This window comes from Diorhabda sublineata, chromosome X (assembly GCF_026230105.1).
Source record: "Diorhabda sublineata isolate icDioSubl1.1 chromosome X, icDioSubl1.1, whole genome shotgun sequence".
Lineage (NCBI taxonomy): Eukaryota > Metazoa > Arthropoda > Insecta > Coleoptera > Chrysomelidae > Diorhabda > Diorhabda sublineata.
In genome coordinates this window covers 19580246-19606411 of record NC_079485.1, presented here as the reverse complement: position 1 = coordinate 19606411, position 26166 = coordinate 19580246, and the positions used below count along the sequence as shown (strand labels likewise).

Genomic DNA, 26166 nt, shown 5'->3' with positions numbered 1-26166 from the left:
TTTGTCTGTTGCCGCTACCAATGGTGACGACGATTGGTGAGTGAGCGTCGCCGCCGTCTATGGTCCCGATATCTACAGGCATCGTCATGTCTCTCAACACAGCGATGTCTATAACCTCGGGCTTTCCTCCGTTTGGTGGGTAGTGTGTCGGTTTTACTGGTCCTATCGCTTGATAGGATGGGTGATCTTCTATGATCTTCTCCAAGTTTCTTCCTTGTCTGTTTCTTCTTGTGCTGTACCACGCAGGGGACTTGGCATTCAGATCTCCTATGATAATGCCTTTTTTCCATCTGGGAGTACTGCTAACACGTCTTCCTCGTGTATTGTGGTGTCAGGCCGTACGTATGCTGATATTATTCTAATATCGCCGTATGATGTTTTAATGACTACTATTGTCGCCTCCATGTTAAGTAGTCCGTCCGGTGAGTTTATTCGGTGTTGGCACAACTCTTTTTTCACTAAGATCGCTGTACCTCCGGAGCGTCCGTTTATGTAGTCTCTATAGACGTTGTATCCTGGCCAGGTGAATCTGTGTGTGTCACCTGGCAATTTCGTTTCTTGAAGTGCGTAGATATTGAGATAAGATATCGTAGTCTTCTTCCTCCAAGATCACTCCCATGGTCTTTTGGTTTTTTCGTAGTCCTCCTTTGTTCCACGAGCCGATCTTTATTTGACTAGGAAGGTTGTTTGTCATTTTATTTTGCTTGTTGGGCTAATAGTGTCGCTATGAGTGTCTGCATGTTCCGCAGCATACTCAATATGTCACCCGTTCCTTCTGTTTTTTGTGCCGTTGAAGCTGACGTTTTCTTGGCCATTTGGGCGTAGCTGACTCCTGGGGTCGTTGTTTTTGGTGTTTGTTTTTTCGTTTCTTTTTATTTACGATTTTTTGGACACCCCCTGTAGTTGGCTGGGTGATCTCCTCCGCAGTTCCTGCATTTAGGTTTTTAGGTTTTGCTCAGAGTGCAGTCCGCAGCCCTGTGAGCTCCTGCGTATCTTACACAGCGCACGTCCATGTTGCACGTGCTCTGTCCATGATGGAAACCTTGGCACCTGTAGCATTGTACAGGTCCGTCGTGTTTCTTCTGTTCTACCACACTTATCTTAGTGTGGCAGAGATATTTCAATTTTTTGTATGTCTGCTCTTCTGCAGGCTCGATAACTACCATGTATATAGGTAGCAATTTTCTTGTATTGTCTTGGTTCTTCTGAGTATAGCTGGTGAGTTGCCATACTTTTTTGGGCTTCAGTCCGTTTTCCCTTAGCTCGGTTTCTACTTCCGATGCAGCGGTGTTTACTGCTAGTCCTTTTATCACTAGCTTTCGTTCTTTCTCTTCTTTGAGTGCGTACGTATACCACTCTATTTCCTTGTGCTCGTTCAAGAGCATCATCATTTTATTGAAATCTTCCACTGCGTGGTGATATTTCCTGTAAAACTACCCATTTTGCACTGGGCGTTAATGTTTCTTTGTATCAGTTGTTTCCTGATAACAGTCCACATCAGTGGAGATTTCAATATGATTAGAGGTGGCCTCCTCTCTGGTTTTTTTTATTTCTTCCCCGCTTCTCATTATTTTTTTTTAAATTCTTCTTGTATTTTCTTCTCACTTTCATTACTGTCGTTTTTGTTTTCTTCCGTGGTTTTGCTTTTCGCTTTTTTCCGTTTCTTTTTGTTTTTCACTTGCGTGAATCCTCGTCTTCCATTTGGCAGTCTTCGCTGTTGGATTCTTCCATGACTATTGTCGAGCTCTCTCATCTCCTTTCCCAGATTTTGTCTTGAGTTTGGGGTTTCTCTTTTTTTTGGTTCCTTTCGTTATTTTCTATGAGTTTTGTTACTTTGCCGTTTAATTCTCCTATTATTTCCATCAAGTTATCTATTCTTACCAGTTGTGTTTCAACTGTTCTCCTCAGGAGCTTGATTTCCTCATCCTTTTTTTTTTGTTTCCTTCATCCGTTTTATTTTTTTCTTCATCCTTTCTTTTGAGTTCTTCTTCCAGTCTCCTTACTGTTGCTTCAAGAAGTTTCGTCAACCTATCTTTCGATATTCCTCTATCATAGGGTTTTTCCCTACATTTGGGGTTTTCAGGCTCCATGCCTGTACTCTTATTTTAGTAATTCTCTTTTTTTTTTAATTTCCTAAAATTTCCTGGAATTTAACGGTTAATTATTGATCCGTACTAAGTGTACGGCCACTTTAAATAACGGAATTCTCCGCACAATCAAATTTGCTTTATTAACAGACTCTCTTCATGGGAAGAACAATCTTAAAACGTATAAAATAAAGAATGTGCCTATATGACACAACCTGAAATAGAAAGTTTTATCAGGTCTTACCCGAGTCTGCTTTCACTGCACTTCACTATCACAGATGTTTACTCGATGAAGTCTCGATGTAAACTATTTATCATTTTCATTTTCTGATTGTTTCAATATATCCTTGACGTGACCGACTCACACTGGCCGGTGTGTTTTCGGTCACGTCACGTTGCTAGAGAGGATAAGTAGTGCCATCGAATGACGCATTATAGAGAAAATGAATATCACCACTTGATAGATGATACAAATCCAATTCTCAATTACTTCTACTGAAACTTTCTAGTTTTATTAAATATGAATTAGTGCAGTGGAAACATTTTTCTCATTTTTAACAGCACAATATATCTCACTATAAAAAAAATAAACTAGAAAGTAGGGATTCAATCATTTTTCAATCTCAATTTTGGGACTGGTAAAAATTACTTTAGCATTTGGAGTCGATTCTTAATAGATGTCGAAATCATCGTTCATAGGAAATTGTATTTCCTGGAGTTAATGAACTGGAAAGCTCTATTTCGGGACATTTGACGAAGCTAACAGAAAGAGTAATATGCACATGTGTACTATGCAATCGATTTTTTAATGAAAATGATTACATACGTGTATATATTTTGAAAGTGAATAAGCTTGAATTAGAATCTTTGATAATTTGCCAAAAATGCACCTCCTTCCTCATTGAGTTTCTAAGTACTGTTCTAAAAACTAGTAGTTCTGCCATTCCCAGTACTTGATCAATTTCAGGACATCCGCCTACTTCAGTTCAGATAATGTTGTATCCAGTATACTTCCAAATGTCGAGTCCTGAAATTCAGCATTGCCTTGCATTCAGAAAATATCTGCAGTTTTCTTTCTCCACATGTTTGGTTTTTTGGGGTGTCTATTCAGGCAATAATATCTTCTCTTTAATACGGTCCAACAGATAGTTAACACTTCTAAAATTGTGAGTGTGTTTGAGAGAGAAATTCGGGATTTTCATGAGAAAAAACATCGTTTGACAAAATTTTATTCTAGGATTGGTTTGCTGAATAGAGACGAGGTCGTGCTGACACCGATGATGCATCTCTCTGTGGTCGCATAAAAATGCTGTTGTACTGGAAACACAAAAACAACCAGAAAAAATACTTTCATGAACCGTAAGTGAGTGAATCTGCGGCGAACATTACTAGACCATCAACATCATCAAAGTTGATAATTAAGAGCCCGCTTGAAGACATAAAAAGACATTAATTGATTGAACGAAATTTTTGTCGGTAGTGACATGTGCTATATAATATGAAACACCCGAATGAAATGAATTCAATACTGCGTTATTACTGAAAATTGATTTTTTGTTCGACATTCGAACAAAGCAAGCAGATCACAAAAAAAATGAAATTTGAGAAGTTGAATTGCGATTTGGTATTCTTTTAATAAATAGTAACATCTAATTCATGCATGCGTAGTTTCTTTCACCTAGTACTTCTATATATTTAATCACTATTTGCATTGGACTTAACATAATTTAGTATATATCTCCTTATACTAAATCATTCAAGTTTTGAATATTTTTTCTTTTGTCAAGGGTTTGTGATACCATCTAGGAAATTATATGTCTAAAGAAACCGGCGACGATTAGCTTAGCCTTTGATATGTCCTGGACCATTAAAATTTTTCTAAGCCAGTGAAAACATTTCTTTTTACCTTGTTTAAACGAATATTTTGTCCATTATTTGGATTTAAAAAACATCGCTGAACTCAATTGATATATATTTGGATTCTACGAATACCACTAGCTCCTCCAGCTCTTAATAAATAATTCGATTAAAACAAATCTATGGTGTAGCTGCTGTTAGGTCCATTCAGAGTGATCGATTTACTAATCGGAGGTTGGAGAACTTCGCAGATGCAGAATTGCTGCATTTATAATGGTTTATTTTTATTTGCGATAGCAGTTTTGAGGAGGAAATAAATATATTTTTAACGTAAAGCATCACATCACACTACTACCTTCCATTTAGCTATTCCGCACTGTATATTACAAAAGCAACAATTGTATGTTGCAAAAAATAACGGAAGTTCATTTTCATACAAAAAAATTTGGCTACTGTTTATCAAAACATTCACGTTATTAATATAAAAGTTTTCCTGTTCATTTCAGTGAAATCCTCTAGATTATTCTGTTCGTTTCAACAGTCCTGACGGAGAGGAATGCATCGATGGCGTTGTTATTAAGTACAATGTTTTGCTTTGACATTATTCAACTTATAGAAGACCCTTCTTCTCCTAGTGACATTATTTTTGTTCTCAAGTAGTCTATGTACAGAGTTTTCTGAAGGGCCACACTTTGACAAAACGTTCACAAGTACTCTTCACTCTTCTAGAGTTTATTAAACATATATTTAGTTTGTTAATTGGTAATAAATTTAATTCTATGTTTTCAACTGTGAATATACGATACCTATTATTATTTATTACTACTGTTTATTTCCTTTATTCTGTTCCTTTATATAAATTGTTTATAACAGATAACAGGAACCAAAATTTCAAAAGGAGATAACGTGTCTGGATTTTAGGTTTTTTTATGAAAAACAATTTGAAATAACATGTAAAAATTGACGTTTTGACCTTAGTTTTTACATCTTAAAAGTATGTAGGAGGCATCAATCAAATTATTCGTAATTGTGTTGAAATTTTTAAAATATAACTTAAGCGTTACTTAAATTATTCGAGTCTTTTTTATCATTGATAATTTTCTAGCTCCTCTGTATGTGAACCATTGCAAAAAATTCTCTTTGCCATTAATTTGATTCCGTTCCATCTTTATAATTGAATGTATGTTTTTCTAATATTTCATAAAAATTTGGACGTATTATGTCCCTTATGACTTATAGCAATATCATATTTATTAAAATAATTTGATAGTTGTTGAAAAAGTCCTGGTACATTTGTTAAGGAAAATTATTCTATGTTTCGTTTATGTTTTGATTTTTAATTTTTTGTTTATTGTTTTTTTTTTAATATGATGTCCATCATTTTTTCCGGATAATATAATATATGTATATAAATGCATATAAATGTTCTTGATTTTAGGTCTCTTCTGTTTAAAAATTCCGTTTTTTTTTGATAATTTTTAAAGGAAATATTTTGAAGTTTCGTTTGACGTCTTTATCAAAATATAAAGAGTTAAAGACTTAAAAAAGTCGAATCGTCAAAATTTATATTTCTTTTAAAAACTATCAGAAAAAAATAATTTTAAAACATATATATATATATATATATATATATATATATATATATATATATATATATATATATATATATATATATATATATATATATATATAGGTTGTTGGTTGTTTATAAATTAATGCGATGAAATTCAGGAGGTGATTACTTGATTACACGTATATAATTAAGACGGGTTTTTTCCATAACAAAATTTTCTCATCCCACCCTTTTTCGAGATATTAAAGTACGAATCAACTAAGAAAATACCACAGGCGTCATCAATTAGTAATCGTCTGCCTCACTTTAAAATATTCCCTCTCTGTCGCTTCAGACTGATATATATGTGGCGTAGGTTCTTATTTAAATAAAAATTAATGCATTTCGCAACAAAACATTTATTAGATTAAAAAGTACAAAAAAAATATATTTCAAGGATATAAACATATATTACAGTAGGATATAGATACAGTATCTTATAGAAATAGCAACTGTTTATTGCATAGAGGTTTGGTGTGCATGGTATGTTTATAATAAACACAGTTTTTGCACACGTTGAGTGTAATATTTTATCTATGTCGTTAATTAAAAAAAATTCGCTATCAGAAACTAGAGACGAACATTCTAGTTCATCCTCTAATGAACTATCAGTATCCTCGCTGTTTTTGTCTTCACTTTCTTCCGATGAACCCGTATTTACTTTACTGTAAATATTAAGTGATCTAAGATGTGCTCTTTTTGTATAAGGTTATTCTCATATTTTTAACATGTTGGCAAATATTGTACCACTCTTGTTCCGATACCTCCTCAAATTTTTGCCTAGCGGGTGCTAGGCAAAATGTTGTTTAAATGTTGTATTGTGCGCAGCTACCCAATTTTTTACTAATGCCCAGATTTTTTCGATCGGGTTTAGTTCTGGATGATAAGGAGGTAAACGTAGTACACGGTGCCCATGTTGTTGTAACAGTTCGTCTAGTTTGTACTTTAGGGGAAGCGAAATTTATTGGCTGCTGTGTATGTAAGTTTCATCAGTATAACATATATTGCGGCCTTCGTTACGGTATTCTATCAGCTTCTTTAGGTAATTTATTCGTTTCAGGCGAATGTCGTGTGATTCATACAAAATTTTTCTTCGGTCTGGCATTTTCTGCCATCTACAAAAAAAATCTCTTTGATAGACATCAAGGTATTAATTATCGTAATAATGGACAACTTAAAATCAAAATTATTACCTGAAACCAATTTTTTTAAAGAGCCGATTCAAGCTGCTTACACTTATTGCTTCTGTCAAGATTTGCCGGTTATTCATTTTCTGCAAAACACCTGTAATTCCATCATAATTTAGCATTGCACGTTTGCTCTTTTAAATTGAATAGTAGCAACGGTAAACCTTAAACTAAGTAGGTACATGACTTTATAATATGTGTAAAGATGTATAAAAATGTGTAAACTCCGCATTTCTTCAACCTACTTCTCGAATTAAATCTTGTTACATACCTGTAAGTAACTCCTTCATCTGCCTCTTTTTTCATGAAATTAATAATATTGCTTATGATTTCTCGTCCTTGGCTGCGTATAATAAGACCTTGGTTTCACAACTTTTTTTGCGGACATTATTTAAAACGATTTTGCCCCTAATGTTCAAAAACAGCGCTATCTATAGAATAAACTATGGCACAGACTAAAAATAACACCAAACACAATAAATCACACTATCTACTGAACAACGAACAATACTAAATGCTGAATGTCCGATGTTCGGTCGGTTATGCATCTGCGCATCCATAAGCGCAAATTATTTATATTGCCTTTATATTTATATTTCCTTCCTAAGTAAAGGCTTGGCAACATCGTAGAGGGACTCGCAATGGTAAGAGATCCATGGTTACGCGACGATTCCCTTCGAATTCTGATTTGGACCATGCGGCAGACGTGCAGCGTTGCCAGACTATTTAGCACTTGCATTTCTATTTTAACAATACCGAATAATCGTAAAAAACGCCACTGTCACATAAATGGGATGGACCTAAGAGAGAAGGAAATTATTGCGGCCTTTGTCAGGTATGACGCGTCTGGCCTTTTCTTAGCTGATTTGTACTTTACTCTTAAAAGGTGGTCCTGAAATTGAGCATATTTTTTTTTTTAAATTTCAGTGAAGCTAGAAACTTGAAAATTTGAAATTAGCAACCCTCACTTCATTTTATATTCAGACTTTTTTCAAGAAGAAGGTTTATGAATTAAAATTACTCGTATAATGTAAAATCTTTGTTTTATTTAAACATATTTCCCATCCTTAATTTTCTTTCCCAAAACCAATACCTGCAGAAAAAAATAAACATCATAATGTATAATTTTCTTAATAAGTGACAATAGCCTATCATTCTAGAAGTTGTAATTAAAAACTAGATAAAGGTGGTTATTTCTAGCATTTATAATGAATCGTATCACATTTTACATCTTTACTGTTTTCCACACAATTTATTAAAAAAAATTATAAATTATAATGTTTATTTCTTTCTCCGCAGCTAGTGGTTTAGGGAAAAAATTCAAAGATAAAAAATATTATTAAATAAAACAAGGGTTTTGAGTTATTTCATAAAACCTTGTCTTGAAAAAAAGTTTGCATATGAAATGAAGTAAGAGCTGCTAATTTCACTTCCCTATAATATAATAGGAATTTTGAAAAAATACCCGTGTCATAAATATTAACGGATAGTTAAGCGTGTAAGTGTTAGTGAATAGTTGATGTATAAATATATATATTGTTTGCATAAATTCTATCAAATAGAGTATGCTGAAGGAGATACGTTATTTTTCAAAAAATTGGTGATTAAAAATTGTTTTCCAAATAATTCCGTCTGTTTTTGTACTCATAAATCCCATTTATACAGATTCAACTCAAATGGATTCCTACCAATGCAATTTATATTAATTTGATTCAAATAGATTCGATATCCACATAGATTCGATTTGTTTTATATAGATTTGAATCGTACATATCCGACTCAGGCAGATTCAGTTCATATGCATTTAAAGGAGATTTATAAAGATATTTTTCCGTTTGGTTATAATGAACGAAATTCAGACGTCACTTACAAAAAGCACTACGAATGGTGAAAATATTGACGTATATTTAGCTAGATATATATTGACCGTTATCTGAGTTATTTTAATTTAAATCTAATATTTTATTTCGATTGAGGATTTAGAAACTTATTTTGAGAACATACGAGAATTGACTATGTTTTATGTTTCGTTTGTTTATAAAAGTATACTCCGTTATGGCAAAGAGCAAATCTACATGTTGAACGATTGCCCTGCTCGTTCGCTACAACCACCGCTAGTGCTGGCTCTAATTCATCAGTCGTCACCGAAGTACGGGCGGATACTGATGGTCACCAATTGTAGATGGTCAAAGACGCAAGTGTGGTTAATGGAGATAATCAAGTGATACTGGAAACACGGAAGTTCACGATTAGTAAACTTTCTACAGAATTACCAGAAATTTCATGGTCTTCCCCATATAAAATTGTTACCACGAAGCTAGGATACCTAAAACTGTATGCCCGTTGTAGTTTTTAGCCTTCCTATAAGCTTTATGATTTCTAATCATTTATATGGTTGGATTCAATGTAGCTGAAATTATATGTAATTGTTCAAATCAAATTATTCCGAAGTGTTCATGGTGAAATTTCGAAATAGACTATCTAACACTGAGCAATTGTTTTTAATTATATTCAATCTTACACTGAAGCTTTGAAAATACGACTATATCTATCAAATGAATTCTCTATATGCATAAATTTCGTTTATTTCTCAGTTCTTATATCATAGGAGTGCGTATTTTCAAAACTATAGTGTTTTTTTACTATTATAAACTGAATGACTAAGGTGTGTTGATGAGCGTTTTCTACCGTTTTCAATATCTATCACATTTTGATCCTAAATAGTATTTCTCAAGTTCATTCAGAAACATGAAGGAAATTGATTTCCCACTTTTTTCATCCAACATTTTAAAGTTTATTTATATTTAGTACGAATGTGTTTTCGTATAATTACAGTTCTAAAGTACATCTTCAAATGTTTGTTATGTTTGGTGTTAACTGAGAGGGTTAATATAAATTATTTTCGAAGCTTTCAATTAAGGTTTCTTCAATTTAGGAGTGAAGCGACTGGGTAATTGAAACAGGCTAGCGAGCCAATTTTTCCAGTAAAGCTAACATTATCTTGGTGAATGATGAGTATCCTCTAGCGTTACATGAAGTAAAACTTATTAAGAAGTATTTGTACAGAGCCGGTTCAAATACGTCAGGTTGATATTCAGCTCCAACAAAATACAAATCCGTAGAAATGGTATTCTCTGGAAATACACAAAATTTAAAGATAGTTGTTTGATTGTACTTATTGAATATTGCTGCTTTTTCGATGATCAACTATGTTTTTCATGTTTTGAGATGTATTTCTTATCATGTTTCTCTTCATGGTTCCTTTTATGTAGCAATGTTTAAGAATCTGCTTGTTGTGTGTTTATTTTAGTTTCTTTGTTGTTCTATTTTCCAATTTTCACCTCTAATCCTAGAATAACTGATATGGACTGTAGTTTTTGATAAAAAAGTCACATTAAATACGGCATTTTCATGTACCATGTCATTCTAACTGAAGAAATTTTTGTGAAAATTTTTCCCATCTGATTGAGCTTGTCGCACTTGTTCTTAACAGTTCTCTGACCACCAGTCAGTGTTAACGGTTTTATTTGAAGATGTGCACCACGAATATGAACCGAGAGATTACATTACCAGTGCATGCAGTTTCAACGTACTCTTCCTATTATTTCCCTTCCCTTCTATATTAAAAATACCGTTCAGAGGTTGAAAAGAAACAAGTTCGATAACAAATGGACGGTAGGATGGAGGGATGTAAAAACAATGCTGGAAACATGTTACTAAATCGTATATGCGTTGATTGTTTTATAATTCTTCAACAATATTTTTGTTTAAATTCCAACACCGATATGACATTTCAGATTTTTTGACTCATATACTATTTAAAATTGTTTTGAACAGCTTAAAATCATTGCTTTCTCGGTGATAATACTGGGATTGTGAAAGGCAAAGCCATTTTCTCAAAGTAAATAAAAACACACTGCGATTAATACATTGAAAAACGAGAAGCATTAACTTTTAGCATGAATAACAAGAAAAAATTAAATTAGTCATTTGTATGGCTTTCTTTCTCCAGAAATATGAACCAAATATGAAGGCATATTGATAAATAATAAGTAATTCTAAGTGCGTCAATCACAATCTACAAATGCAAAATGGCCAATTCTTTATCAAAATATGATATTGACACTGACAATTTGCGTATTTATATTAAGCAATAAATCACCTTAATCATGAATATCAAAATAAGGATAAAATTAACTTAGAACTTTGTTCAAATAAGAAAAAATAATTTTCCTTGGTCCCTACATCTCAAATATATAGCAGTAATCAATTAAATTTTTTTTATTATAATTTACAAAATAGAGCTATAAATTTTACTTAAATTATTTGGATCATTTTTATCATTTAAAGCTTTTTCGTTCTTATGAATGTGAACCATTCTAATAAATTTAATTGATTACCACTATATATTTGAGATGTGGGAACCAAAGAAAAAAATAATTTTTCTTATTGGGACAAAGTTTTGAGTTGATTTTATCCTTATTTTGAGGTGATTTTATCCTTATTTTGATATTTATTATGAAGGGGATCTATAGATCAATATAAATAAGCAAATTGTCAGTATCATTATCATATTTTGATAAAGACTTAAAGAAAAGTCGAAACGTCAAAATTTGAATTTCTTTTAAAAAATATCAAAAAAACTAATTTTGAAACAGAAGAGACCTAAAATCAAGAGCATTTATACATATATATATATATATATATATATATATATATATATATATATATATATGTATAAATATATATATATATATATATATATATATATATATATATATATATATATATGTATATATATATATATATTTATATGTATATATATATATAGGTCTTTTTAAAATTAGTTTTTTTATGATATTTTTAAAAGAAATATAAATTTTGACTTGTCTTTAAGTCCTTATATTTTGATAAAGACATCAAACGAAACCTCAAAATTTATATTTCTTTTAAAAACTATAAAAAAAACTAATTCTAAAATAGAAGAGACCTAAAATCAAGAACATGTAGATGCATTAATTATTATATATATGTTAAAGTGAAACACCGAAATCTGATGAATGTCGACTTTCACCGGTAAATGTTTGGTGAAAGATCGAAATATTTGCTAAATACCCTTATTTCTGACTTACACCGGTGAATGTTGACATTCACCATGCACTAATGGTGAATGTTGAACATATTGGAGATTTATATTTTCTTCTCCGTAATTCAGTCGCTATAAAACGTCACAAGGGGGACGTAACTTTTTCACGTCTTTCTGAAAGGAATGACCAAGAATTTAAAATACACAGTACATTCTACATGAGAAAAGAAAATAATAGTAATAAAAAAATGACTTACTTATGTGATACAAATCTTATTTATTGCAACAACTTAAACTATTATGACACTTTGAATTGCACAAGAGTCCCTTGCTTTTACAACTGCATTTATTTGTGGAACACTTTCTTTTGCAATAATAGCGTGTACAGCCTTGTCCACCGCTTTTCGAATTAGCTGCAGCTGCTTCTCTCAGCGAAATTTCTTGAAAAGAAATCTCATCTATGGAAAGTGAATTTTCTTTGCAAATTACGAACTGATTACGTGGGTAAAGCTGCTTAAGGGTACCATTTTTATTTGCCAGTTTATAGAAGTCAGAGTCTTCTATTTCAACAACAACCGCTAACACATTTCGGCTATCTGTACGACCACGGTCGACATCAGGGATTTGTATTAGTACATTATCACCAATTTGAGCAGGACGAAATTGTTTTTGTGAGGTGGTTTGTAACATTTTTGTTGCTTGCAGTAGAAGATTTTCTTTCGCGTCCGCTCTTTTTGTAGAAATCAACTCGTGTTTTTCAGTCAGAATTTGATGTGAAGACGTTGTAGGTTGTAGGTCCTCTTCAATATTTTTCTTTGGAACATGGTTTTCGGTATGACCACCGCTCAAATTTTTTTTATAAGCATTGACAGTTTCTTTAATCTGTTTTTCGGTTTCAGAAGTATAAGCAATTTCTTCGAGTTGTTTTTCAGTTTCAATATTTGCGATTTGTTCGCCAGGCAAAAAAGACGATGCTATGCCTCTTTTTGCTTTAACGCCAAACATGGCTTCATAAGGACTTTGGCGTATTCCTTCGTGGTATGTAGTGTTCTTCGCAAATTGAACAAAGGAAAAACCATCTGACCATTTATTTGTATCGTTATCGTTCATCCATGCAGTTGGCATATTCTGTATATCCTGATTGGCCCTTTCAACTGAGCCTTATGTTTGACTGTGACGAGGCTTTCCATGAACTATTTTAACATCTTTCCACATAGCGCATATTTCGGATATGACTTGATTACTAAATTCTCTACCATTATCTGATTGCAATATTGCTGGTGCACCAAATGTTAAGAATGTTGAAAGAACGTGATGCGCTACTTCTTCAGCTTTTTTAGTTTTCAAAGGTCGTAGCTGGACAAACTTAGTTAAATGATTTTGATACACCATTTTAAACTTATATTCGCCATCTCTGTTTGACTGCAGATCTATCAGATCAACTTGACATCTTGAGTTTAATTCAGAACTAACCATCGGCTTCACAACAATACCTTTCTTAGGTGCACTGTGTTTCATTTGACACTGTTTGCATAAATTTAAATACAACATTACTACTTCATATGTGATATTTTTGTATTCAGCTTGCAACTCTTTAAGCATACATGTTCTTTCTGGTGTGAGTTTCATATAGTATACTGTACAATTCTTCATTGATAACATAATACTGTATGTTCGTTTCCCCTGGTTTTAATGGTACAATTAACTTCTCTTTATCATTAATTTTTAAAACATCAAAATATTTTAATCGTCTGTAATCCAAAGGTGTGTTGCATTTGATTTTAGAAGAAACCACTTCAGAAAGTATTTTAGAATACTTTTCTCGAGTAAAATAAAAACAATTGTCTGCTCGTTTACCCGCAATTAATGCATTTATCTTTTCAAGAAAAAGATCATGATTTACTGTAGTATCCATTTGGTATAAATTAGGGTATCGGAAAAAAAATTAAGAAAACGTTGCTCGCGTTATCAAAACTTGCATAAGACTGACAAAGCTGATTGACTCCGAGCAGAACAAAGGATTTGTTTTTTGACTCTTCTGTTTTGGACCTCCACCAGAGCATATCTGTGATTGTCAACACACACCGGACAAGGTCCGAATATACAACAATGTAATAAAAGATTTCTATCTTTCACCAAGCGACTATATGAATGTTGACATTCACCGGTGAAAGTCGACATTCTCCAATTTCGGTCATTCACGGTAACATATATATGTATTAGTATTAATTCAGTTAGGTATTTTATTGAGACACCGGAGAGGAAAAAGTCGCAAGAGAGTTGGATGCATGGAAGAAATTCAGAATTTCGGTAATATCAGCCGTCAAATGGTTTTTTTCTCCGGGTGTATCTAGATCCGCGCTCTAATGAACTTGGTATATTGATATGACGTGGCACCCCTATAATATTAAAGCAGTACAGGAATTGAAGACAATAGACTTTGAATTTACATTAACTTTCGGAAACGCCTTCGTTCACATTAATAATGTTATCTACTCGAATGCATTTTATTCTAACGTGAAGCTGGTGTGGTTGGAATAATTCTCGTCTTTAAACGCAAACATTATAGCCAGATTTTGATCGTTAAATATCTCGCTTCAAAGCTGCAATAATCGCATGCATAAATTCAAACAACTTGATTTCAGAAGGATGAGCCCTGTGACACTTATGAAATATAAGTGCCCCCGACTTTAATTCAACAGTCTTAAATATGAGTTACTTGAAATCAAGATAAATGGACCAATAAAATTCCAGCCGTTGAAGCTGAATATTGAAGAAGAAATTAATGCCACACAAAAAAGGTCTAAAATATTGGCTATCGACAACGTCGTCATTTTTATGAGTTTATGAGTCAAATCGCAGAAAACAAAAATAGTTTCATATTCTCCGTGTTTTCAAAAGTTAGTTACTTCTTGTAGTCCAGTCAATAGAGGCTCAAAAAGGGGGTTCACCTTACGTCACATGCGGGATCGTTTTTTATTTTTTTGTTGTTTGGGACCATTAGGTAGTGATTAATACAAGTTTCCATCTTCTCCCCATCCTTGCTTCGTCCGCCAACCTGAAAAAACTGTCAGAAATCGGCACTTTTTTAAGTTTTCGGCCTCTAGCTCATTCCCAGTTCATTTCATTGAAGATATGTTTATATAAGAAAATGTAGATTACTAAATTTCCAACAAATTTGATTTCAAAGTTTTTTGTGTAGGCCCAATTGTTTTCGAGTTCTGAGAAGTCGAAAAAGGTCGAAAATTGGAGATTCGGCAAATTTTTCACATTCGCTCCACTACCATCGGAAAAAGAGGGGGAAGACTTGATCTCAGCAAAAAGTTTATAGAATAAAAGTTGTAGAGAATCATGTATTGAAAAAAAATGGACAAGCTATGGGTAGAAGTGGGGGTAAATTTAAGAAAACTAGAAAAAATGCGTTTTTATTGATTCAGCCCTGGGGCACCGTGTTGATGGAAGTTTTTCGTTTTCAATGTAGATGTAATATTTGATGAAGCCATAGTGAACATAACACCTCAAGACCAATTCTTGTCCAATGAGAGTAATAAAAAATAATAATAAAAAACGACCCTCCTCAGAACAACGCTTGAAGCATCCAACGTCATGAACAAGCAGCTGAGGAGGATGCTGACGTGCTTATTGTGACCACTGCTAAATCGATAGCTTCTTCGTACGACGCTGTAATTATTGTGGGGGAAGACATATATTTTAAAACATATATTTTAAAAAACCAGGAAGAGGCAATTCACCTGACGTCATGTACTCAACTTCATCATTTATATATGACTTCGCCAAGAACCTGCTGCTTATCCACGCCATCAGTGGATGTGAACAACGTCAAACATTTATAGGTTCGGAAAAACAAAATTTTGTTCCCTGTTCCGTTGGAATCCATTATTGTTGGATGTGTTCATGGACCCAGAAGCCACATTAGAGGACATCTCCAAAACATGAGAGCAAATATTGGTCGTCTTCTATGGTGGGGAAAACGACCCATCACTTTATGACCTAATACACACAAAATTTGTTGCCACTTCGACAAACTTAAACCTAGAAAAGCTGCCCCCAGCCTCTGATGCAGCACGATACCACTCCTTGAGGGTATACCACCAAGTGATGGGCTGGATGAGCCGGAAGAAACACCCGATCATCTTTGGCTGGACAAAAGGAAACAGGGGCTTGATTCCAACTACAACCACCAGATATCCTGCCCTAATACAATGTTGAAGACGGTATCATGCAGGTGTGTCACCGGCTGTTTCGCAGCATGTGGATGCAGAAAAGCATTGCTCTACTTTCTGCAAGTTCTGCTCCGGCGGAAAATCCTGCGACAACTATCCCTTGAAAGTCGCTGACGAGGAAGAGGAAAACATCAACGACCTGTCCATACTATTCGACGAAGAACTTTTTTAAATGAATGTAACGAATTTGTTCTCTCCCATCTATTCATATTTTTACAAAAAATGGTTCAAATTAGATGCACTGCTGTGTTTAAAAATGGTTGTAATATAACGAAAATGAAAACTTTCACCAACACGGCGCTCCAGGGCTGAATCACAAAAAACGCATTTCTTCTAGTTTTCTTAAATTTACCCCCACTCCTATCCACTGCTCGTCTAATTTTTTTTTTGATACATGATTTTAAAGAAAATTAAATTCTCTGCAACTTCAATTTTATAAACGTTTTGCTGAAATCAAGTCTTCCCCTTGTTTTTGCGATGGTAAGTGGAGCGAAAGTGAAAAATTTGCTGAATCTCCACCTCTCGACCTTTTTCGCCTTCTCATAGCTCGAATACGCTTGGGCCTACAAAAAAAAACGTTTAAATCAAATTTATTGTAAATTTAGTAAACATATCTTCAACAAAATGAACTGGGAATGAGCTAGAGGCCGAAAACTGAAAAAAATGCCGATTTCTGATAGGTTTTTTAAGATGGCAAAGGAGGGGGGGATGACGGAAATTTGGATTAATCACTACCTAATGGTCCCAATAACATCAAAAAATAAAAAACGAGCCCGCATTTGATGTAAGGTAAAGTTCGTTTATTGACTGGACTATTGCGTAGTTCTTCAATTTATTGTCGAATATTGAGCAAGCTGAATCAATTACATTCATATAACCTTCAAAAGACGTATGTTATAATTTGAGAGGATGCACTTTTAAATTAAGTATAGGTAATTTTGAAATAAAATCTCGAACAAAATAGAAATAATGTTTTTGGGTATGACTATAAGATTTCTTTTTAGTTGGATCCTAAACGTAAGTGGAATTTAACGTCATGAATAAGAATGATAGGTATATAGAAACGAGTCTTTGATTAGAATGAGGTAGTCATCTCACAAACTAGGAAATCAGTAGGCATCTTTGAAGTTTAAGCATTTTGTCAGCTTGATATGATGCACGGTTTTGTAACCAGAAGCTGAGATTCATGATAAAGATGATGAATAGTGGTTTCCAAGCTAAGGATATGTTCACTACTGGAGCTTGGTTGACTTATGTCCGAGTTATAATTTGGTAACCATATACTACTTGATCAACATTCATCTGCTTTAACTTCATTGAGTAGTGTCTAAGTTAGAAGTAGTCATTTCAAGATAAGTATCAAACACTATTTCTCGGTACTTCAACAACAAGTGGCAGAAATTGGGGAAAAAAGTGCACAACCAAGCAACAAACACATCTAGCATAGTCAGAATCTACACAAAGTCTTTTACTGACACGAAACAGATTAGTAGCAGGCTAGAAAATCCATAGTCGTGTGAGAAATGAGAATATACCAGCTGGAAAAGAACAAGACGAGAATGGAAAGACCACGTGAATAGGAATCCAGGGAACTGACTACTCAAAAAAGCGAAAATAGGAGCAAATATCAATAAAACGAGTAATAAGACTACCAGAGACAAACTAGTAAGAAGAGGATACAAATGGAAAGGAACAAAACTAGGTGGTTTTAGATCATAAAGCAGATAGTGAAAACGATAAAAAAATCTGCAGCTTTCAAAACGTTTTATACATATTTTTCCAAGTATATTTGTTATTTATAAACAGCCACTTATCAGCATTATGTTTGAGATACGATTTTAACGGATTCAATTTCAAAAGCCACAATTTCATCAATTTTACCCGTGAACACCTCCGTACTAAATCTCTCACAATTTGAGTGTTTCATAAATATACTAATTGCCTTTCCGAACTAAAATCCCTGAACAGAAATGATATATCTGTGCTTACCGAGCAATAAGATCTGAGAACGTTCACTAAAAATAACGCGAACCTTACAGTTTTCATGTCATACCAAATTGAAAGAATTTTCATGAGAAATGCATTATGTAAAATGGATGAGATAGCGTTGAAAAGGAACTTAAAATTGTTTGAATGGAAATTGGAGAAGTTTGTCATTTCCACAAAATAGGTTGGTATGACGTATAATAAAGAATTGAGACAAAAATACTAGTTTTTCTTGTTTGTTTCTCCGAATTTATCCATCTGATTACAAGAGTTTAGAAAAACTTCAACAAGAAATTCTTGGTGATCTACTTTATTTCATTTGTGCTTTGTTCCTAACAAGAAGTTTCCGACAAAAGATTTTTTCTCACGCACCGTAAAAAGAAATCATTTCATAATTATCTTTATTTGTCATTTCATCATATAAATTATAAATGTGTTCCATTATTAGTGATGGTACGGACATGTCCCCAAAAGAAAGTTTAGATCAAAACATAACAATATATGTTTCAGTTTTCTTTAGCCAGCATAACAATAGATTTTCGGTGAATGAATCGCTTCCTGTTAATAAGTAATGTTAACTATTACGTTGTGAAAAGACTTGTGAAGGTGCGAACCAAATACAATTCTCCGACAAATTGATTTTCCACATTGTCATAAACGTAATAGCGAACTATTACAAAATATTTTCCATTTTTGCTGGAACTGAAGCTATTAATTCTTTTATTTCCTCATATTCGGTAGTTTTACCGAATAAGAGGAAATCTTTCCATCAAAAACCAATTAAGTTTATTCTAGCTTTTATGAAATGAAAAGAATATAGCCAATTTTTAAGAGAAATAAGGTCTTTAGTGGTCTTTTAGGTACAAAGTGTTCAAAGGAAAGACATAATTATGAAATCATTATAATATTCTTGTTATATGAAAACAATATCAAAGACAATTGCTGCCAAACTTTAATTAAGTACTTCCTTACCATAGTCACTTCAATAATTTAAGTTGATAATGAAATGTCTATCTTATGTTCAATACAAAGGTAATACGAATTATTCATTGGTTCATCATGTCACTAGCGCTATAGCCTACAGGGTGGTCTCGACTTTCTTCAGCTTCGAACGCCTTCCTTTCCTATCTAAACCTGCTAATCTTGATTATTGTTATTATGTCTCTATATGAGTTGTAAAACTCAATGTTATATTTACGTCTCCAGACTTTATTTTCTTGGATGGCCTGAATGGTCTTATTCGTTTTTATTAGGGTTTAGGTTTTAGAGTCATAGATTAAAACGTCTTACAGATTTGTACTTTTTGAGACATTCGGTTTACGTGAATATTTTGAGAGTCCAAAATAACATCATTTCTTGGGTTTATCGAGGCTCCGAGGTATATGAACTCCTCCACCGCTCCGATGTTATATTTCAATATTTTGATGCACATTTCTAGCCCGGCGCTCTTTACGGCATTCTCAAGATTTAAAAAAATTCGTTTACTTTTCTTAGAGTTCTAGAGGCTATTAGTCCTACTTCATTTTGGATTAACATAAACATACGTATTATCATGGTAATCTTATACATTTATTTTCTATTTATCATCAATAACTGTGTACTTCGTATTATTAACATTATTAATTCAATAGAAAAAAAGCCTATTTTCCATTACTTTATTAGAATGAACAAAAATAGTTCACTTGTGACTATTAAGTAATGAATGATAGGTGATAAACTAAGAATTCGTAAAGACCGTCATTTTTGGACTCATGTTGTCTCGATAGCCACATAAAATGGAAGTCTTGAGATCATTGAGATCAAAGGTTAAAAATCGATTTTGCTTTTAATGTAAGTATTGTAGAGAAAATACTTTACTAAAGCTCCTTCTCAAACGTTTCTCTATATTTCAAACCATTTTCAAAATGAAAGGCTTCGAACACGCAGCGTATAATTAATTATCTACATCAAGGTGCTTGTTTTCAGTATAATGGATTAGCTTGATCCAATGCTTAGGAGAGAGGCTGAAAAAGATAGTATCTTCGATCCCAAATTCCTTCAAGAACAAATATCAATATCATGGGGTGAATTGGATATTATTGAGGTGCAGGAATACAATGAAGAAGAAGAATATTGACATCCACATATATCACAGATTATAGACTGTAGTCGGCGTATTGTATAATGCAACGTTTGACTTTGCATTATGATGTAGACAGTTATCCTCTGCCCATTTTTTCTGCAATTGAAGTATATTAGTTGTTATAGGTAGGAAAAAAGTACACAGTATCACTTTTTGTAGTAGTAAATTAGTGTTTCTATTGAACAATTGCACATCATCTCTATAAATTACATTTAAAGTAAATAAGTAATATACTCTCTATCAAATTCAGAGATACTTTGTTATTTAGTCTTGCCTTTTGCTATTCGTCACAGAAAAACTTTATTTGTGGATGTTGACTATTAATTAATAGTTGCTGCAATTTGTGTACACTATCGGTGAAAAGTTTTTGCCCACCCTATAGTTTGCGTGATACCCAACAAATTAAATCAAAATGGATTTTGAAACATCATATTTAGCTAAGAGTATAGTGTTAATAAAACTACAGTCTATAATTATTACATATTTAAATTTTTTATTCATCCATGCAACCCCCTTTTACTTTTATTTTTTCGGTGCACAATTTTGGCGTTCTCTGTAACGGTTTCGACGACAAATATTCGTCGTCTATTTAATTCCATTCTTTTTTAGTATATTCCAAAGATTTGAAGTGGAAGTAGAACACTGCTTTCTGACTTTCCTGTCCAATTTGTTCCACATCAACTCAATCGGGTTGAGGTTGAGCGACTGTGACTCATTTTAAAACTTATAGATCTGAATTTATGAGAAGGAAAACAAATCGTATACGAACTTCACAAAAAGATGTCCGTGAAGTATAAATCACATCACGTTCTTGCGTCTCACGGGGCTAACTAGGACTAAGCTACAATCATAAACAACGAAGGAATAATTCACAGCTGAAGAATAATAAACAATCAACCGGTATTTGCAAATTTTCTTGTCACACTCAACGGCAAAATAAAAATATGTGCTCGTATAAAGTGAACAAATAAGGGAAACTGTTATGTTTGGTTTGCAAGACACACCGTTTCAACCTTCGCTTGACAATACTTTTGATCGTTATGTACATATCTGACTATAAAATTGGTTTAATAAAGTGATTTCTTTATAAAGATGCGAAATAAAGTATTTTCGCGAACTTTATTGTTCTCATAAAGTATAGAGTATAATTACCTGAAATAACGTACAATTCTTTATTATAAAGTACAGCTGGCTAGCTAGAGAGGATAGGTTATTAAACATATGTTATATAACCGTAGCGACACTTACCATTCTTCGTAAAATATGTTATACTATGGAAGAAATGGCAGTAACTATCCTTTCAAAAATATCTTCATCATTATTCTCTTAAGCACAGGCGTTTACTTTCATTATATCGTATCATACAGAATTAAATTACCATACATTTTTGCTTTCAGATCTCAAACAGAAATAAATTTGAATCAGTGGAAGATGACGTTAATTTGTATATTGTCAATATTACCTTTATGTGATTTCTATTTTGGTGTGCTTAGTATGGTTAACAACCTTGTAAACCTTCTATTTACTATACTATTAAATATCATTTTTTATCCAGAATTTTGTTTTCCTCAACAAAAAATGATTTTTATAAAGAAAACTATCCATTGAACAAAAAATTATTTATTAGTCCAAGAGATTGACAAGGACCGAATCTCCATCACATTACAATTAAAAACGTTTAGATTGTCGACTTCCATTTTTTGAAGTGATTTTATATACATATAACAACCTACAAGATTGTATAATACGTTTTTCGACGACAAGTGTACCTTCGTATTAAATGGTAAAATTGATAGACATAACTGTTGTTAGTAAAGTGAGAGTGATTCTCAGTTATAGAAAATGAATGTTATTTACCCAATTATTACTAACACATTGGAACAGGACGGGCACACCCATATAATAGTAGACGCGTAAGACAGTTTTTCAGACAAAGTTTTCCCCATATTTGAATTGAACGAAGATGTCCAATAGAGTAACCGGTCAGATCAACTTTATATTTTTCTAGAGAGACCTAAATATATGCCACTTCGCCTGCAGATCTTGCAAGGTTGGGACAGAGAATAGTGACGGAATACCGACTCCTGGCACTGGCGCTGTTTTTAAATGAAAATAGGGTGTGTCATATAGAGGTCATTGAAGGTCATTTTCGTTAATTCGTTAGTTTAGTAAAATTTTCACAAAGAACACGAACTAATAAATTGACTAACATAGTTTATAAAATTCGTTATTTGGATTATAACAACATATACATTGATCGAACTAAAAAGACACTCACCGATTGGTTACGCAGAAAAGTTACATATAGTTATACCCTGAAAAATGTTTTCTGACTTGAAAACATGTGTTCTATAAACGCTATTCTATGAAATATGAATTTTCCAAAGTATGAACAACAACAAATTACTGTGAAAAACTACTTTTTGTCAATAAAAACTGATTTAAATATTTTTTCTATAAAAATCCAGCAGCACCCATAACGACTTATAATGCCTATCCATATGTCATTCAAAACGTTTCATCTCATATAACCTTGAATTTGACGTATTCCAATTACAAAAGCAAATATAATTTACAATGCAGTTTTTACTATTTGAATAGCTAAGCATCTACATTCAGGATCTGATAGTTGGATAGATCTATCAGCTAAACGTATAATCACTTATCTTTATGGTGACATAGGATGACACGAAATGAAGTTTAAATATCATTGAAAGAATATAATTATCCGGAAAAAATTATAAATAACATATTCAAGAAAAGGATAAGCAGATACTACTATCAATTAAAAAACAAAACAGAAACAAAGGATCAAAATATAAAACAAATTTCGTTACCATTCTTCCCAACAATTATCAAATTATTTTAATAAATATTATATTAGTATATCCAAATATTTCATTAAATTGAAATCTAAAACACCAAAAAACAAAAGAAATAATATCATATATCAAGTGCCGTGTACTAATTGTGACGCTGTCTACATAGGATAAACCTCTCAGCATTTAAAAATAGACTAAAAGGTCATCAATACGTTAAAAAAAATAAAACTGCATTAACGAACTATGAAATATCAGAAAAATATAAATTCATCTATAAAAATTCTTGAAAAGGAATCTAATAAATGAAAACGAGAATTGTTAGAAATGGCTCACATTCATAAGAACGAAAAAGATATAAATGATATAAAAGACCTAAATAGCTAAAATTTGTAAATTCTAATGAAACTACAAATAATTTAATTGACTACTGCTGCGTATTTGAGATGAAAGGACTAGGGAAAAACTAATTTTTCTTATTAGAACAAAGTTCGAGTTATATTTATATTTTATTCTTATTCTGATATTCATGATGAAGGTGATCTATTGATCAATATAAATACGCAAATTGTCAGTGTCAATATCATATTTTGATTAAGACTTAAAGAAAAGTCGAAACGTCAATTATATATATCTTTCAATAATTATTGAAAAAAACTAATTGCAAAGAAGTCTTTGCCAGCTATATTATGAGCGGTTTCTTATTGGGAACGTGACAAGGAAACACCAAAGTGGACTAACTTCAATATATTTTACGAGTTTTCGAATACTTATGTATTCATCGTCTAGGACTGAAATTATAGTCAAATACAATATAAGAAATATGTATGAATGTATAACAATAGTAAAATAATTTACTTACAATAATTAATTAAGATTTCCGTTGATTTTTGATAGTATTAATACTTGTATAAATTTTCAAGCTCATAGAATTCAAAATCCAATATTCAAATTGATGTTGATAGAAATATTGATAGATTGAAATATTGATTCTGGTTACTATAGGAAGTTTCATTAATTTTCAATTGGTTAGATTATGAATGACGTTGAATCTTTATTGGTTAAATGACGACAAGTTGTAGTGAATGATGTTCAATATTGATTGATAAATTTATGGATAACATTAAATTCAAATAAGTATGTAGTTGAATATTCATTGGCTAGAATATAAATGACAATAAATTTTATAGGTTAGGTCGTTATAAGTGAAGTTGAAATTTATAGATTAGGTGAGATTAGTTGGTTGTTAATGGCGCTGAATTTTTTCAAAATTTGTTTCCTCAGAAATCTAAAAGATATGCATAAATTACACTAAGGTTATTTAAATCAATTTTCTTATTAATGCATTGATCATTTATATATATGTAATTGTAAAGGAGTCTTTGCCAGCTGTATTATATTAGTTTCCAGAACTTATCCTGATAGATGCTCATCAACGACTCATATCTATCATGGAGGATACAATATGAATTATGAATCTGTCAAAGTTTCATAACTGAAAAAAACTACAAAAAACGTTTATTTTTAGAAACAATATATATTGCCCAAGATAATCACTACAATAATAAGAAAACTAGATTTATGTTGCTAAATTTTCTTGATTTTAGGTCTCTTCTGTTTCGAAATTAGTTTTTTCTAATAATTTTTGAAAGATAGATAAAATTGAAGTTTCGACCTTTCTTTAATTTCAATTGACTAGTATAGGAAACCAATAAGTTCTGGAATATCAATTATCATTCATATCACCCACGAAACACTAAAATTAATTCAATCAAAGAGATGAAAAATGGAGTACTCAAAATCTCTTATACAATTTTTCATAGAAATATATATATAACTATAAACGTCAATTTGAATATTGAATTCTAAGAGTTTAAAAATTTATACAAGCATTAATACTATCAAAAATCACCGAAAATCTGATTAATTATTGTAAGCAAAATTTTATTATTGTTATACATATTTCTTATATTGTATTTGACCATAATTTAAGTCCCAGACGATGAATACATGAGTAATCGAAAGCTCGGTGTTTCGTTGCCACGTTCCCAATAATAAATACATATATAAATTCATTCATAATCTAATCAATGAAAATTGATAACGATTTCTATAGTAACCAGAATCATTATTTCAATCAATTAACTATAAAGCGTCAATTTGAATATTGAATTTTGAAATTCATGAATCTACGAAAAATAACACAATTTAAAACTACCGGATCTCAACTAATCAATGTAAGTGAATTTTTTTATTGTTATATATTAAGACATATTTTTATAATGTACTTAATCATAATTTTAGTCCTAGATGATGAAAAGACAAGAATTCGAAAGCTCGGAATATATCAAAGTAAGTACAATTTGGTATTTGATTTTGTCACATGCCCAATTCGAAAACGCTCATAATCTAGTTGGCAAATATCTCGTCCCAAACTCAAATACAAATATGGGATACCTTCAAACCTTCTCAATACCTTAAGGTCAATTAGTTGTTAAAAATTTAAAATCAAGGTTCAAAATCGAGATGAAAATTGAGAAAGAATACAACAGCAGATATTTCCTATTACATTGTCGAAAAAGGAACATTCTCCCCACTTTTCATGCAGAATGATATCAAGCATATAGAAAAAATACTCATACAAGAACAAAAGACCAACAGTAGCTGTTACATCTATAATAGGTTGGTATATAAGCTTTCAAATAATGAAGTTGCTTGTAATCAAAAAACAATATTCAAACCTGAAAATAATCTCTTAAAATTAAAAAGCCAAATAATTAATATAACAAATGAATTCACTTTTGAAAATTTTTCGAGCAGCAACATGATTATGATTCCATAAAATTACAAACAAACAGAACAATATTTTCTATTCTTAATAATAAAAAAACCACATTCATGAATCGAAACAATCTTCTGTTTTCATAGATCTATTATATATAACCGAAAGTTTTCTAAAAGAAAATCCAAATTTAATAGTCATACCATCTGACAAAGGTAATATCACATTCATTATGGAGAAACAAAGGTGTTTAGATTTATCCAAAGAACTTATATATACATCTTACCAAAACTTACTAAAGATCCAATACTACAAAAAACTGATAATTGTAATAAAATGATAAAAAAAGTTTAAAAAAAAACAAATTGACAAAGAAACTCAAAA

The 26166-nt window shown here is 32.0% G+C and overlaps 1 protein-coding gene and 1 long non-coding RNA gene across 4 annotated transcripts in view; both read right to left on the bottom strand.

Annotated features, from left to right (window-relative positions):
• The window catches only part of LOC130450717 (metabotropic glutamate receptor), a 566010-nt gene that overhangs the window by 243968 nt on the left and 295876 nt on the right, over window positions 1-26166 (bottom strand). The window lies entirely within an intron of this gene.
• Window positions 5900-7179, bottom strand: LOC130450719 (uncharacterized). Its single transcript, XR_008910610.1, has 3 exons — window positions 7015-7179; window positions 6750-6913; window positions 5900-6671 (listed from the first exon to the last, which is right to left on the bottom strand). It is a non-coding gene; the product is annotated as an uncharacterized LOC130450719 (long non-coding RNA).